Raw genomic sequence first — 14,732 nt, 5'->3', positions numbered from 1 at the left:
ACCATTAAGGAAAATGCTTAAGAGGCTCATAACATACACAGATCTAAGACAGATCTGAAAGAAAAATCGAAAGCCTTTAAAGTTTGGGTTTCGGAGAACCCAGAAAAATGAGAAAGACTTCGAAAAGTTACCGATCTAGCCGGAAAAGCCATGGATCTGACTTGAACGACCATGAATGGCTGGAGAAAAGCCATGGATAGAAGTTTGAGCAAGACTAGACTAGATCTCTTTGAGATATGTCCACAAAATTACGAAAACAAGCAACCTGGAGATATAGGAGACCGGTACACCTCTCAAACAACCATGAGAGTCCATGGATTAGGTGAGAATCAAAGAGGTTTAGGGTGGATTTGGGTGGTGGCGACTAGGGTTAGCCTTAGGTTTTCAGAGAGAGTTTGAGAAGGGTTAGGGTCGGTTTTAAATCAAAATTGAGCTGGGGATTTGGGATCTAATTTAGGCTATAATTGAAATACAAATGGGCTGCTATTTAAATAGCCATTTTCACTTTTTAATTTATAAAAAATAATAAATAGTTTTCTAAAAATAAATTGAAAGTACTAAAATGATTTATAACACAAAAATAATAATTTAAAAATATAGGTCCCAATTGTATGCGTACCAAACATAATTAAATCTTGGAAGGGCCAATATTGCAATTATGTGCAATTTAGCTTTAAAAATAATAAATACAATTGTAAAAATGTATAAAAATTACCTTAGACATATTTTGGTATAAATATAACAATCCAATATATGAATTATCAATATAATAATTTTTGAAATAATTATTTGGATTTTATGGATAAAAGGGAGAAAATAAATCAATTTAAACCTTTAAAAATTATGGAAAAATAATAAAACATTTGGCCTTGATTATATATGGATATATATATGCTATTTTGAAGTTATTTTGCATATGAAAAATATATAGGAAAAAATTGGGTATCAACAGCTGCCCCTCTTTACCCGGGAAGGATGAAAGAGTTGTCGGGTAAAGATATGATGGCCAATTTTGACCGAGCGAAACAGGTTGAAGAGGTTTAGGCCGCACCCTGGCTTTCAGCTGCCTACATATCCCTGGTTTTACAGGAATCAAGCCGTATGTAGTTCAGGAATCACCGGCGAAGTATGCCGATGAAGATATTTCAAGAACGGACGCAATATCTATGGCGGGGTGAGTGGTAGGTTTACGGGAAAGGTTAGGTTTGATAAGGTCCAGCCAGGATGGCCTTTGCTCGTCGGTTTTCCTGCAATTAGAAATAATACAAACATATATTGTGCATAAATTTAAACATGATGCAAGTTCCTGTTGGACCATGAATGCTGTCTTTGGACGGTTTGGAGTGGTGTCCTTAGACCATGACGTCTTGGGCATGAAGCGTATGATAAAAGGATTCACAGGCCATGAAATGATGTTCTCGGGCTATGAGGATAGTGCCTTCGAACCATGATGCCTTTGAATAATTGTATGCAAAAGATTGAAAGAGATCCTCGGGCCATGACATGGTGTTCTCGGGCTATGGAAATGGTGCCTCTGAATGATGATGACTTTGGATGAGTTGGCGATATTTCAGCCCATGAAATATGCGGTAGTATGATATGGACAAGACAGAGCTTAGTCTTGCGAATTGAAGGGCAGAGCTTAGCCCTTAAGAAAAATGGAATAAATAGTGCTTGTGATGGCGCCTAGTTTCGAAGAAAATTGGAGACAGAGCTTAGCCTCGAAAGGCAGAATGATAGCCTTATGCAAAATGCAGGTGGAGACAGTGTTTAGTCTCGGAAGGTAGAATGGTAGCCTTATGAAAATTGGAAGGCAGAATAGTAGCCTTATGCAATGCAAATGTGGATGGAGACAGCATTTAGTCGCAGAAGGCAGAAAGGTAGCCTTATGCAAGAATGCAGATGCAGATGGAGGTAGAGCTTAACCTTGGAAGGAAGAATGGTAGCCTTATGTAATACAAATGTGGATAGAGACATCGTTTAGTCTCGGAAGACAGAAAGGTAGCCTTATGAAAGAACGCAGATGCAGATGGAGGTAGAGCTTAACCTCAAAAGGCAGAATGGTAGCCTTATGTAATAAATAAAATAATAAACGATAGTAGAGTTTTCTTAGTTGATAACATATTACGACATTGTGATTAGTGGGAGCATTATGACATACGGGACATCACCAATGTGTGCTGATGGTAAATGTTGGCAAGTGCAATGGTTCTGAGAGTCGTATTTCGAACAATGTTTGTCCCATGGGCATACAATATATTTAGTGATTTCGCCGTCCTAGTGCCTGCATCCAAAGGAAAATCATGAGTTTTGTAAAGGGGAAGGTTAGTTCGTATCCTCACTGGCTTTGCTAGATTCGTCTGGCTTTGATCTGGTGATACCGTCTGTATCATTGGGGTAGCGTTGCTAAACAAAGAAGTTTAAACATGCGTGATTTTGCAAAAGTATGACATGAACGTATAATTAAAAATAGCTTTTAAATGAACCGATGACTGTGACGTGGCTCGGGACATTGCAACCTCTCTTTCTACAGAATTTTGAGGGTCCTCTTTAAAATTTTGCCTCAGTTTGATGGGTTGACTCTTCTGACTGTTGCTCGTGCGACAATTGGCTGAAATTACTTCGGAATTTTGAGGGTCCTCCTCAAAATTCTACCCTAGTTTCCAATTGTAGGGGGAAATGAAAATTTTATTAAATTGTGACCGAACCCATAGGGTTGCCTACGTATCCCCTCTTAGACGGGAATTAGGTGAGGCGTAGTTCAATTTACATCACATAAAGAAAGCATAAAGATTACACATAGTAGCGCTTGACTGCATCTGAATTGATCGGCTTTGGCCAGACTTCTCCGTCCATTTTTGCAAGTATGAGGGCTCCTCCTATCAGAACTCGGTGGACCAGGTATGGACCCTGCCAGTTAGGAGAGAACTTCGCTTTGGCTTCATCTTGATGCGAAATTTTTTTCTTTAACACCAGTTGCCTCGGTGTGAATTGTCTTGGCTTCACTCTCTTGTTGAAGGCTCTAAACATTCTGTTCTGATAGAGCTGACCATGGAAGACTACATTCATTCTCTTTCCATATATGAGGGCTAGTTGCTCATAACGACTTCTTACCCACTCTGCGTCGTTGAGATCAGCTTGTTGTATGATCCTTAGGAAGGAATTTCTACTTCAACGGGAATGACAATCTCTGTACCGTAAACAAGCATATAGGGGGTTGCCCTGGTTGATGTGCGGACTCTAGTGTGATACCCGAAAAGAGAAAATGACAACCTCTTGTGCCACTATTTATGCTTCTTTATCATTTTCCTCAATATCTTCTTGATATTTTTGTTGGCGGCTTCTACAACTCCATTCATCTGAGGATTGTAGGCTGTGGAATTCTTGTGTATGATATTGAAGGTTTCACACATAGGTTTCATCAAGTCACTGTTGAGGTTGGAGCCATTATCAGTAATGATTGACTCTGGAATTCCGAATTGACAAATAATGCGGTCGCAGACAAAGTATGTCACAACTTTCTTGGTTACTACTTTGTAAGATGCTGCTTCGACCCATTTGGTGAAATAGTCGATGGCTACTAAGATAAACCTGTGTCCGCTGGAAGCGGCAAGCTCGATTGGTCCAATAAAGTCCATTCCCCAGGCGGCGAACGACCACAGTGAGCTTGTTGTGTGAAGCTCGCTTAGAGGTACCTTTATCATGTATGCATGTATCTGACAGTGATGGCATTTTCAAACATACTGGATGCAGTCCATTTCCATAATCATCCAAAAGTAACCAGCCCGGAGTATCTTCTTTGCTAAGACAAAACAGTTCATAGGTGGACCGCAGGTCCCCCCATGAATTTCCTCTAGTAGCTTGGATGCTTCCTTTGCACCGACACATCTTAATAGTCCCAAATTAGGAGTCCTCTTATACAGGATTCCTCTGTTGTGAAAGAAGTTGTTGGACAATCTCCAAAGCGTGCATTTCTGAGTAGGATTTGCAAGCTCTGAGTACTCTCCTTTTGCCAAATATTCCTTGATATCATGAAACCAAGGCTTTCCGTCTGATTCCTCTTCAACATGGGCATAGTAAGCTAGTTGATTGTGGATTTTCACCGGAATGGGATCAATGAAGTTCTTGTCTGGATTCTGTATCATAGATGATAGAGTATCCAATGCATCGGCGAACTCATTCTGAGTCTGGGAACATGCTGGAACTCTATCTTTGTGAACCTCTTTCTCAATTCCTGTACATGATGCATATACGGTAGTATCTTGGAGTTCTTGATTGCCCATTCTTCTCGTACCTAATATATAAGTAGGTCTGAATCTCCAATTACTAGCAGCTCTTGAACGTTCATGTCAATGGCCATTTTGAGCCCCAAGATGCAGGCTTCATACTTGGCCATATTATTGGTGCACGAGAACCTGAGTTTGGCTGACACCGGATAATGCTGACCGGTTTCTAATACTAGGACTGCTCATATGCCAACTCCTTTGAAATTTGATGCTCCATTGAAAAACATTCTTCAGCCGTCATAAGATTCTGCAATGTCTTCTCCTATGAATGATACCTCTTCATTAGGAAAATATGTTTTCAGGGGTTCGTATCCTCCATCCATGGGGTTTTCAACAAGGTAGTCTGCCAATTCCTGTCCCTTGACCACTTTCTAAGTTACGTAAACAATGTCGAATTCACTCAACAGGATTTTTCACTTCGCTAGCTTGCCGATGGGCATAGGTTTCTGAAAGACGTACTTCAAAGGATCCATTCTCGATATGTGATATGTAGTATAGGCACAAAAGTAATGTCTCAACTTCTAAGCTACCCAAGTCAAAGCATAATAGGTGCATTCCAATAGAGAGTACTTAGCCTCGTACCGGTGAACTTCTTACTGAGGTAATAAATGGCTTGCTCCTTCCTCCCCGTTTCATCATGATGACCTAGAATGCAGTCGAAAGCTCCATCCAACACTGCAAGGTAGAGTAGTAAGGGTCTACCTGGCTCAGGAGGGACTAAGACGGACAGTGTTGATAGGTACTCCTTGATTCTGTCGAAGGCCTTTTGGCAGTCATCAGTCCATTTGGTAGCGATGTCCTTCTTCAACATCTTAAAGATTGGCTCACAGATAACTGTAGACTGTGCTATGAATCAGCTGATGTAGTTGACCCTTCCCAAGAATCTCATCACATCCTTCTTGTTCTTTGGCGATGGTAGTTCTTGAATGTCTTTGACTTTTGATGGATCCAGTTCTATTCCTCGGCGATTCACAATAAACTCAAGCAATTTCCCAGCAGGAACCCCAAATGCGCACTTTACGTGATTTAGTTTCAGGTTGTACCTCCGCAGTCTATTGAAGAACTTCCTCAGATCTTCCATGTGGTTAGTGGCCTTCTTGGATTTGATAATAACATCATCTAAATACACCTCTATTTCCTTGTGTATCATATCATGGGAAGTGGTAGTCATGGCCCTCATGTAGGTGGCCCCTGCATTCTTCAGGCTGAACGGCATCATCTTGTAAAAGTATATTCCCCACGACGTAATGAAGGCCGTTTTCTCAGCATCTTCTTCATCCATCTAGATCTGGTGATAACCAGCGAAGCAATCTACAAATGACCGCAGATCATGCTTGGTGCAATTGTCAATCAGGATGTGTATATTTGGCAAAGGGAAGTCGTCTTTCGGACTGGCCCGGTTGAGATCCTAGTAGTCGACACAGACTCTGACCTTCCCATCCTTCTTTGGTACTGGTACAATGTTGGCTAACCATGTCGGGTATTCTACTACGTACCCTGATAACCCTAGCTTTGATCTGCTTGTTGACTTCTTCCTTGATTTTCAAACTCATATCTGGCTTGAACTTTCTGAGCTTTTGCTTTACCGGCTGACGTATTGGATCGGTTGGCAGTTTGTGAGACACAATAGACGTACTCAGACCGGTCATGTCATCATACGACCAGGCAGATATATCCTCATATTCTTTTAGAAATTTTGTGTTTTCTTTCTTCTCCGATGGCGATAGGTGAATGCTGATTCACATTTCCTTGGCATTTTCTGCATCTCCTGACAATTTTGGTCTCGTCCAGGATGGACTTAGATATGTTCTCAAAGTTCTCAACTTCTTTGACAATCTCGTCAGGTATGTCATCTTTCTCTGAATCTATGTCCATTTGTCACGTTGTCTTATTGCATGTCACAATCATTGGTTTATCCAGACAAGTAATAGTAATACTGTATAAATAAAGTAATGAGAGAAAACGATAGCAATAAGTGTTGATTCATAAGAAAAGTCAAAAATGCTTTTGATAAATTTCATAGCTGATTTGAACATTGAAGATCTTATTACGGGAATTGAAAATGCGAAAAGAAAATCATTTAGTAAAACAATGGATAATACTTGTTTTAGCCTTGCTACCCCGAGGCCCATCGGGCTTTGGTTGTCCTGATGGTCTAATTCTTGAGATAGGCCCCTCTACTCACATCCTGTATGGAAGGGCCTTCCTCCTCCTCGAGAATAACACAACGGTCCATATCATTGTCCTCTAGAAACAAGTTCTTCACGGCTGCAAGTGCTTCTTCTTCATCTGACCCATAAATGATGTCGGCCTGTTGGAAGGTCTGCTCCAGATGTGGTATTGACTGCTCTAATGGATAGTAAGGACCGCACCATGATGACGACCAGTTGTTGAATTTTTCCCGGGTGTATTCATATCCCAAACCGAAAGCAGTGCCATGCTTCCTGAGTTTTATTGGTTAGCAATTCCTTGGAGGTTCTTGCCGAGCCCTTTGCCAGGTTCGTACCCACTCCAATTCAGTATACTCTCAATTTTGTTATCCCACCATTTGTCTTTGTCGAAAGCATTGACCCACTCGATGTGGTGGTAAGTTTCTCCGCCCAACTTTCTTCTTCCTTCGATTGCTGGAATGGTCTGGCGACTGTATATAGGGTTGCTACCATCACCGTGAATGATTACTTCCTGGTGATTCCATTCAAACTTTACTGCCTGATGCAGTGTTGATGCTACGGCCCCAGCAGCATGAATCCATGGTCATCCCAGCAGTAAGTTTTAAGATGCTGGTACATCTATTACCTGGAAATTGACCTTGAACTAGGTTGGTCCCATCTGCAGGCATAAACTAATCTAACCAATGATGGACCTCTGAGAACCATCCAAGGCTATCACATTGATTGCTCCATCTTTTATCTCGTGCAGTCCTTTACCCAGCTTCTTTAGTGTTACCAACGAACAAATGTTAAGACTAGAACCTCCATCGATCAAGATTTTGGTGATGAAATAATCGTCGCATTGTACAATGATGTGTAATGCCTTGTTGTGCTCCAACCCTTCAGGTGGCAGCTCATCCTCATAGAAGGTGATCTTATGATTTTCCAGCATTTGTCCTACCATGTTAGCCATTTTCCCGCCAGTGATGTTACTTGGTACGTATGCCTCACTTAGCACCTTTAGTAGAGCATTCTTGTGCGTCTCAGAATTTTGCAGCAAAGAGAGAATGGAGATTTGGGCTGGCGTCTTGTTTAACTAGTCGATGACCGAATACTCCTTGACCTGTATTTTCCTCCAAAGATCGTCTGAACCTGTCTCAATGATGCGTGGCTGATTGGATACTTGCTCGCTTGATTCATCTAGATGTTCAGGGGTATAGACTCTACCAGTTCTTGTCATACCCTATGCTGCGACAGTTTCCCCAATCCTGACCTTGCCTTTCCTTCTTGCCTCGGCTGTATATTCCCAGGGTACAGCCTTTGTATAGAATGGTTTCATGGCTGACATCACCACTGGGATTGGCATGACTATCCTTATCCCGAACGAAACATGTGCCTTAGGTGGCAAAATTGCAACCTCAAATGGTGCGGGTGCATTTGCTGGAGACATGAATTCAACTTCAATCGGCGTTGGTATCTTTGCAGATGGTGCTACTTCAAACTCAAGTGGCGCATATATAGTCACCTCAGCGTCCTCAGACGGTTGGATCTAGACTATGATTGGATTGAGAGTGATTGTTGGTTTCTTTGGGTCATCACCTTTTTCGATCAACCCGATTGATCCCTCGGATACCAGTCATCTTCTATTTCAATCATGTGGATACCTCTACCCTTATGGTCTGGCAGAGGGTTGTTGAGAAAATTTGGAGTGGGTTTTTTTGCCATAATGATCTTGTTATCAATCAAAGATTGTATCTTGTCCTTCAAGGAACGACATTCATCGATGATGTGCCCTTTCATGCCGGAGTGGTATGCACAGGACTTGTTTGTATTAACCCATTAAGAAGGGTTCACAGGGATTGCAGTAGGGATGGCGGTGACATAACCAACAGCTTTGAGCTTCTCATATAGCTGGTCAATGAATTCAGCGGTGGCTGTATATTGTTTTGGAGGTCTGCGATCAAAATTTGGTCGAGGTTTGGGGAAGTCTTGGCATATAGGAGGTGATTGTACGGGGGGTGATTGATAATGGGATGGTTGAGCATTATGAGTTTGGTAGACATGAGCGGGTTGGGAGTATCTAGGTAAAGTAGGTTGATATGTAGGAGGTGGAGGTGACTGATAAATTGGTGGCGGAGCTTGGTACGAGGGTGAAGGTGCTTGGTAATTTGGAGTTGGCTGGTATGTGAGTGGAGGTGTTGGGTAAGTTTGGTATTTGAGGGGAGACTTGGTTCTTTGTGCAACCATCATGGCCCCTACGTCCCTCTTTTTGGACACACCACCGGACTGTAAAGCCTTATTTGCAGCTTGCAAGGCCTTGAAGTTTGTAACCATACCGCTTTTGATGCCTTCTTCAATTCTTTCACCCAATTTGATAATGTCAGAGAATTTGTGGTTCTCAATCATCATCAGTCGCTCATAGTATTGTGGGTCCTGAGCCCGGACGAAGAACTTGTTCATTTTCTCTTCTTCTAAGGCAGGCCTGACCTTAGCAGCTTCGGACCTCCAGTGAGTAGCATACTCGCGAAATGTCTCCGTGGGCTTCTTTTTCAAATTCTGAATATAGAACACGTCTGCCGCATTCTATGTATTAAACTTGAATCTATCCATAAATTCAGACGCCATGCCTACCCAGCTTGACCACTTCTTGGGATCTTGGCTGATGTACCAAGATAATGCATCTCCTTTCAAACTCCTCATGAACAGCTTCATGCGGATTCTCTTGTCATTCCCTACTCCAACCAGCTTGTCACAGTATGTCCTCAGATGGACTCTTGGATCACCCATACCATCAAACATCTCAAACTTTGGAGGTTTGTATCCTTCGGGCAGTTTGACATTAAGCTGTATGCAAAGATCCTCATAGTTTAGCCCCTCAATTCCCTTGCTTCCTTCAATGCCTTGATCCGGCTGGTCAGTTTCTTAAACTCCTCAGCCAGGTTCCTGATAAGTAGGTCCTTTTCGTCAGACTCATGTGTGGTTGAGATAGGTTGGGTGGAGTGTGGTATGGTATCCACATAGATAGGATTGTTATGGTGGCCTGACGTATGTGTGTGGAAATGGTCGTTTGTGGTGTTCTGAGGTTCTGGGATGAGTAGTGGAGCGTTGTTTGGGTCATGGCAGGTGTTGCATTGGTTCTTTGGTGGAGAAATATGATGGTAAGGAGTGGGATGATTTTGTTGTTTTGGGATATTTTAAAGAGGCATAGGGTTTTGTGTGTTGGGGAAGTTGACATCCGGGGTGCTGAGGGAAAATGACAAGTTTGCCAGATTCCGAACCTGATCAAGCTCTTCTTGGAATTTCAGCAGTTTTTGTTCAAGTTGTTACACATTCTCGTTTGGAACCCGAATACCCTGGATATTAGTGGATTCTAGCCATTCAACCGTGTTCTCCTATCTGATGTTGTTTAAATCTTCCATCTTGCCTTTAATAGGAATGAGAGGAGGAGTGGGTGAAGGGCCCTTAGATCTTGTGAAATATGATGATGATGCCAGAGTGCACAAACTAACCTTTGGGGGAGGGGAGTAACAAAACAAAAACAAAAATAAAAACAAAAAGGTTACCAAGTCAGTGAGGATTATAAAATGTATTGCAATATTTAAACACATAGTGCGGGAATGTAAAACATGTCCTAATTTGGGGAATCCCTTTGTGCCCGAGGTAGGCCTAGGGACAAATTGATTTGGTGAACTTAAAATGCTAAGTACCTCATTTTATTGATAAAAAATAGATTAATCCCAAGACGACACTGAATAAATGAGAAATAAAAGTTACTAACGGCCATTGGCCTTATTAAATTCGTAAAGCAAAAAAGATAAATTCCTATCTACTTGGTCCCAGAAGGACCTTCCCCAGATTCGGCATTCTTGGCTCCGTCAAACAGCTTCCCCAGCTCGCGAAGTCCCAGCAACAGGTATGCTCTGTCTAGATGTCCGCCTTCGGCCCCTTCAGCATTTTGACAATCTTCAACCCTTTTGAGAAACTTTCTATCCAATTCTACTATGCCTCGCTCCAAGTATCCTAGCCTCTTGTTGGCACTGATAGCCATGTCTTTCCATTCTTTAATCAGCTTTTGGTTGGACTTTTGTATCTTGCGGTGTTCCCTCTCACATTCGCGAATCCTTTTACGTAGCTGGTTGTACTTGACTTGTGCCTCGACCCTTTCATCTATAACTCTATGACCTCGAACGAACCCTGACTGGCCTAGACCATCATGATTGTCTTCTAACCAACCTGTATAGAAAGGAGTATATCCAGCATGATATCTGTCGGGCTCGATGGTATTTTTCCCCATTACGATCTTGCAATGCCACATGTGTTGGGCTTGGCACTTGTAGGGACTGTTATCATTTTGGAAGTCAGCTCGGAAGTGGCTCATCTTGTCGACCCTGGGTATAACTTGCTTTATACTAGCTTGCCTCATCACTCTAAGAGGGACGTAAGGCTATGTTCCTCTCAGACCGATCAGTATCAGGAAGGGTGCATCTCTGGACCAGCGATGAACTCTTCTGCTGGAAACCACTCAAACATCCATTGAACTTATTCTTCAGTCAGATTATCAAATAACTCAACCCATCCTTTGGCATTCTCAGGCTGAGCGAACATGTCGGGGATGTAATTAATTTGCTTTGGATGGTGGAAAGCGATGTGATCATCCCAGTCCCTCCGCTGAATTTCTTGTCGATATTCGCCCTTTTGGAGATGTTCCATGAGCCAGAGTTGAAGTAGCAGATTACAGCCTTCGAAGTGTTTTTCTCATCGTTAACACTTCTTTTAAGCTCGATATATGTCTGTAATGATCATGGGTACAATGCTGAATTTTTGCCCACCAATCCCCTTAATTAGGGTCTTGGTTACCATATCCAGCCTAGTATGGATTCTCCGTTTCTTCATTGGGAACACGATTAGACCCAGGAAGCAAAACATTAAGATGAACACCCTACGATGGATATGTCCCAAGGATGTTATAGCAAACTCGTCAGGGTAGGTACAATAGAATTTGTTGTGACCGTACCTTTCATACAAGTAATCAAAAGGGATGTATGATTCCTTCAAGCATGTCAATTCTGTATTCTTCTTCAAACCCATCATTTTAAGGAAACCCTTGCATTTATGGTTCTCAGGCATCAGTAAACCCGGAGTTTCCCACACTAGACCGACCAATCCTCCTATTTCTTCTAGCAAAGGTATCATTTCGATGTCCCCAAAGCGGAACACGGCCCTTTCACAATCCCAAAATAATGTAGCAGCTTCTATGATCATGTTGTTAGGCTGGACCTCAGGAGGGATGGTAGGTGGCCCAGATATTTTCTGATGAGGGTTTGGTCACTAGAGTGTAAATCTCTCCACCAGCTTAGCAATCTTGGGTGGATGTTAGTGACCATGCCGAATCTGGGGACTTCGTGCCTTATATTTCTGCAAGGCAAATATGGTTAGGCCCTTACCCCTACCGGACTTGACTATTTAATCTCAATAATTAGCATGAAGCATTTAGTTCTCCAAATAAATGCACAGAACGTGATGATGTCCATTTGGGTTTAGGGAAACCCAGTGGACTTTTGTACAAGGCTATCTTAAAGGGTCATTATGTGGACAACATAACTGACCCAACTAGGTTTGACCATGATGCATGCACAATTTAAACAGGAGTAAGGTTTCTACGGGGTTTTAAACTGGTACCTTTGAGCGGACAACTCAAGGGGGAAGGCACGGAACTATCGACTGCACCGCTGATCGACTAGTTTTACCGCAAATATGCCTTTTCGAATTTAGGGGGTAATGATATAGGAAGAGCGCAACCACTCATCAAGCATTGCTATGGTATTTATTTGGCACGAGTGGAGTATGATGTTGAGCATGATTGTGCAATAATTAAAAGCATGTTGACATGTATTTGCACTTTTAAGAAAGTGATAAATACAATAGTTTTATAATTTAAAGCAACAATAAAGAAAAGGAAACAAGAAAGATATGTCAGTTTTGCTTTTGAAGGAAAAATTAAATGCTTAAAGAAATTAAACAAGTAATTGCACATAAGGAGGTACGAATTCACAAGAACAATCTGAAATGGTAAAAGCCTAAAAATCTCCAGTAGAGTCACCATGCTATCGCACCCCTTTTTCCCCTTTCCATTGGAGAGGAGTCCGTGTTTCGACATTCATAGGGTATGATGACTCATTTCCTTCTGGAAATTGGGTATTTGAAGAGTCTCCACCTAATGATTCTAAGGTCCGTTTGGGTACCCATATGGTTCAACTACAACTATATTTGATAACCAGAGATAGGGTAAGGGCTTGAAATTATCCTAAGGGGAAGGTGTTAGGCACCCCCAAGATCCACTAGTGTGGTTCCCGGTGAGACAGTTTTTGTGAATTTGTGCAATTAGCAAATAAATAAATAAAGGCTAAAGTAATAGAGGATTTAAGTTTGAATACTCAAGTGTTTGAAAAAAACGATTAATAAAAGCAAGGTTTTGAAAAGAGTTATTGTCTAAGCGTGCTTATAAAAATAAAGGAGGTGTCCTAGGTTTGTTTGTAATATGGATTACATCAATGCGATACCCGGTATGATACTCCTCAGAAGAGGGGATACACGTGGTATTAGTGCACCGGTCATCATATCCATATCTACCCTCCCCACCTTGTGAAGGTATTAAAGCAAGGGTTGGTCTCGACCTCTATTGCATGTTGTTACCCATCCCATTCCTATCAGTGCCGAAGGAATTTTAGGACTCCTTTTCCTATAAGAAGGACGTTCTAGGCTAACCCTTAGGTTTAAAGGTAAAATGCTAAGGCGACATACAAAACATACAAAACTGCAATTAGGGGAAACATATAAGCAAATAGAAGGCTCAGTTATACCTCCGCAAGTAGTGCACATAGACAACAAGACTTATACACAATTAATGTCTGAGTTTAGAATCCTAAAGCAGGATGTTTAAGTCAGAACTAGATTCATTATATAACTCAGAAAAGAAGTCCGAATCAGGCTTGCCTACTGGTTGTAGCAGTCTAGAATTAAACAGAGGCAGTTCCAGTTTTTATTTAAGTGAATACCTAAGGCTTGCCTAGGCGTAAGCAGTATTCAGTAGTTATTCCGAATCATTGAGATGTCTGGAGATTATTATTACCTAAGATATGTTGTTCTAGGTGTTCAACACATAGAATTATTGCTAGTTGGTTGTAAAAAATCTAAATAAAATTGTTTTATGCATTCCTAGTTAGCCTAAGCATGTTTAAGCGAATATAAATGAAGTTCTAAAGACATGGCATCTAATGTACAGAGATGCAGAATAATGTATATGGAGAATCCTAAGCAGGATTTTTATATGCACATATATTACAGTGTTTAAAACATGACTTCCAAAATATGCATAAAGGATATGCTTGTTGGTGTTGTTTAGCCTAAAAAAAGATCTTTAAGTGTGCATGGAAGTAGGAACATGACTGCAGAAAACACCGGTTATTAACACATTTAATGCAGGATTTTCTAAGTGATATGATAGTGAAATGGACATGCTAAAAACAGTAAGTGTAAATCCTAAAGAGCATGATCTCTAATGCATGAAATGAGTCCTAGGCATGGTTTCTATTGCGCAAGTAGGAACCTAAACCTATTAACATGCTTTATACCCTTTTGATAGCTAAAGCATGCATACTTACCCATTCCCTTTTCACTAGCCAACCCCATAATTGTTTACAAATTATTACAGATCAAATGATGAATTACCAAAAGAAATGCAAAAATAAGAAGTTACAACCATAGGAAGCCTGATCTTGACTTCCTCTCTGAGTTATGTAATGAACCACCTAAGAACCCACTATTGTTACAAAGCCTTTCTCATATCTAGGTGTGTTACAGTTCCCTAAGGACCTCAAGGGATCCCGGGCAGCGCTCACACCCAGATTTGCATAACCAAACAGAACGAGTGCAGCGTGGAAGGGCCAGATCTTATGTGTCCAAGTTTAAAGGGAGCTCAAGTGTCCCAAGAAAAGGCTCTCACAAAAGGGGCAGAACCTAGATTCTAAGAGTAGGTGAAAGTGCTTGACATAGTTTGAAAAAGAGTTTTTTATTAAAAACTGGACTGGCAAGTCCACTTTGAATATAATCAGTAACAGAGGTGATTGAAAGCAGTTGTAGTAGTAAATAAAACTCAAACTACCAAGATGGGATCACACACAGAATCAGTAGTTATACAAGGGGGGTCAAAGGGTTTGGGACATACAAACTTTTGACTGTAAACACATAACCCCCATCAAGGGTCTTAGCTAGTTGGATATGCACAACAATAACTGAT

Source organism: Nicotiana tabacum, chromosome 3 (genome assembly GCF_000715075.1).
Source record: "Nicotiana tabacum cultivar K326 chromosome 3, ASM71507v2, whole genome shotgun sequence".
Taxonomy (NCBI): Eukaryota; Viridiplantae; Streptophyta; class Magnoliopsida; order Solanales; family Solanaceae; genus Nicotiana; species Nicotiana tabacum.
Note: the sequence above shows the minus strand (reverse complement) of the source record.